The following is a 3,482-nucleotide window of genomic DNA, read 5'->3' on the forward strand; positions in this document are numbered from 1 at the left end:
TCATTAGGCTGGAGTGCCTTTGTCCTGCGGCGTGGGGGAGCAGGTCTGCACAGGGACTTTCCCAGAACCCCAGGAGGGTGGTGGCCTGAGCCTGTGTGTGTGTCTAGCCCTGAAATTTAATGACCTTGAACAGCAAACAATTTCACACTTTATGAAGAGCTAGGGGCAGGGGTGATATGGGGAGACAAAACTCTCCTAAGGTCCATCACGAAGGTCCAGGCCAGATGTTAGCTAGGGTGCAGACATCCTAGGGTTTGGGGTTACATGATCCATTTGCAAAGTGAGTTGCCGTGGGTTGGAGGCCTCGGTTCTGTGCTGTGTGGACGTGGCCAAGGGTTGATTGAGCGTCCTCACAACATGGTTGGCTGGCCTTTCTCAGAGCGAGTGATGGAGGAGAGGGCCAGAAGGAAGCCAGGCAATTTTAAATCCTGATGTGGGATGTCATGTGTCATTGCTTTGGTCATACTCTTTGCTAGGAGAAAGCAGAACTCCACCAGCTTTTTTTTTTTTTTGTCTTGGGTATTTTCAAGATAGAGTCTCATGAGCTATTTCACTGGGGCTGGCTTCAAATAGTGATCCTTCTGTTCTCTGCCTCCTGAGTAGCCAGGATTACAGGTATGAGCCTCCAGCGCCCAGCTCAGAACCCACTCTTAAAGTAAAATCCTAAAATGATTGTAACATGTTGAAGTTCAGGGATCTAGGGTAAGAATGTTAAGCCTTTGGAGGTCCATCAGCAGCATTTTTGAACTGCGTTCAAAACCCTGGGTTGATCAACAGGTGAAATGTGTTGTAGGTGCCCTTGAGAGTGAAATTGAGGAAGAACTCAGTAATTCTAGAATCTTGTCAGAATCATTACAGATTTTAGAGTCCTGGTTTTTCAGGATGAGCAGTAGCATTCAAGATCTAGAGTAAGTCACCAATGAACTATGAACTTTTTTTTTTTTTTTTTTTGGTGGTACTGGAGGTCAAACTCAGCCTGTGCTTGCCAGGTAGGTGCTCTACAACTTGAGCTACCAGCCAGCAACATCCCCCCCCCCCCCAACACTCTTTCCAGCTATCTAAATTTGATCTCAGTTCAACACTAGCCAGCCCCCATCAGCCTGGTCATCTGTAGGATGGGCTTTTTCAGCTGGAAGATAGTTGGATATATGCAGCTCCAATTACCCATAGCAGGAGACTCCCACAAGGCCAGGCAGAAATCCGAGGCATAGCAAGGGAAGGGGGAAAGATGGCGAGGCACAAACATACCAAGACTGGGAGACTGAGAATTATTACCAGGGCCTGCCAGCACCCAGGGGAAGGCCAGAAGCCTACAGAATTACTCACGGGGGTAAACACGTGTCCAGGGAGATGCCGGCCAGCCTTTCACTGTTGTCTCACAAGCTTTGGAATGGTAGTGGCTGTGAACCTTCCAAAAATGGCCTGCCAGTTGTCAGTGGGTTTTTTTTGTTCCCATTTCTGTGTACAAGCAAAAACTTGTCACCTTTTCAATGTGCATTTTGGGCCTGCAAGATGCAGGGTGTCCCAGCCAAGAACGTGACCCCACTGAAAATACAAGAGCAGGCTCTTTGCTGGGGAGTATCCATGTTGGGGCCCCAGAGCAGGGAGATTGGCACAGGACCCTTTGTGTCAAGAGCAGGGTACCCCAGGCTGGGGCTCAGATGGAAGTGTCTTTAGACCTTGTCTAAGAGAAGAAACACTGCTCCCTCTTCCTGCTCCCCTCCCCTCAGGGGCGGGCCAGGGCAGTGAGCACATAGGACAATACCTTCTCGCTAGGCTTATTCCTGGTGCGGAAGGGTGAGCACAGGCCAAGGATCTGTGATAATGAAACCCGGAAAGGGATATTCGCTAATCAAGTGTTCTCATCTGGAATACAGAGGGACATTCATGGTTCTGGGGCAAAACAGAAGAATGGGCCATGGTCAATGGTTCTGAGTACCTAATACCAGCCAGGCCTCTCTGCTTGTTCCCCCAGCACAACTCTGTTCACCCCTTTACACAGATAGGACTGAGGCAGCCTAGTACCAGGGTCCTGGTAATGCCAGGCTGTACTCAGAGACCAGGGGCAGATCCTATTATAGTGGGTCTGAGTGAGGGTGTCAGGGATCAGGGGCATGGGGCACAGATCATTGACCAGTGGCAGGGGTTAATGACTGAATTCCAGGGCAGGGGGGCATCTTGCTTGAGGTTTTTGTCCTGGTGAGTACCTGTTGGGGTTCACAGATGGCTGGTGTCACAGGGCTGGGAAATGGGTGCCTCATGGTCTCCAGTTCTGGCTCCAGCTTCCAAGGGAGCTGATAGCAGGCAGGATTGGGGGGGTTCTTGGCTGGTGCAGGTGGATCCAAGGGTTCCCAGGACACAGATGAGCTTGGATTACACTTGCTCAGCATGACCTGAAGATGTCCCACACTCAGGCCCCTTCTGGGGGAGATGCTCAGATGTGGTGTGTTTACATGTGACCTGACTTGGATTCAGGATTTAGATTCAGTGTTGGTCCTACTGGGAATTTTCTGGAACTGAGAACTGAGCAGAGAGCTGCTTAGTCACTGCCCACCTGTCTTTCCAGCCAAAAGACAATATCCACTAAAGGTAGAGAGGAGGTCAGGACTTGTTGCTGTCTCCAAGGTTCTGTGACCTAGGACAAATTGGTCTGTTTGCAAAATCATACAGATACATATTTGCCTGGTGCATTAGGGTAGCCACTAGCCGGGGGGGGCTATTGGGATTCTTAAAATGTTGCTGGTGTTCCAACAGAACTGAATTTTTAATTATGACCCTAATAGCTACTTGGAGCTTCTGGCCACCAGAAAAAGTGCAGCTCTTCTTCCAGAGAAGAAGAAATGTTTTCCAGTCAGTTTGGCTGCATAGTCCAGTCTGGCCTTGAACTAGTGATCTTCCGGTTTCAGCCCTCTCAAGTGCTGGGATTACAGGCATGGACCTTCATGCCCAGGTAAAGTTTGAGGCTCAAACAGTAGAGCTCCTGCATTCTCAATGCAAAGCCCCGAGTTCAAACCTCAGTACCACGGGGGGAAAAAAAAAAAAAGAACAAAACCCAAAAAACCAATTTCAACGAAACACCCAAACAGCAAAGGGTGGACTCACCCTGTTTTTAAAAGTTTTTGTTTTTTGGCAGCACTGGGGTTTGAATTAAGGGCCTCACACTTGCTAGGCAGGCACTCTTACCACTTGCACTACTCCACCAGCCCTTTTGTGATTTTTTTTTTTTTGTTTATTATTTTTTGAGATAGGGTCTTGTGAACTATTTGCCTGGGCTAGCTTTGAACCATGATCCTCTTGATTTCTGCATCCTGAGTAGCTAGGATCACAGGTGTGAGCCACTGGCACCCAGCTGACTCACCCTGTTGAAGAAAAGTGGGGGTCAGGACGCCTGTCCTTTCCCAGGAAATAGATTCTAGATCCTTCGATGGTTTTACACGGAGCAAGTGTATTCCCCCCACCATTCCTCTTTTAAAAAGCACGTC

Source organism: Castor canadensis, chromosome 16 (assembly GCF_047511655.1).
Source record: "Castor canadensis chromosome 16, mCasCan1.hap1v2, whole genome shotgun sequence".
Taxonomy (NCBI): domain Eukaryota; kingdom Metazoa; phylum Chordata; class Mammalia; order Rodentia; family Castoridae; genus Castor; species Castor canadensis.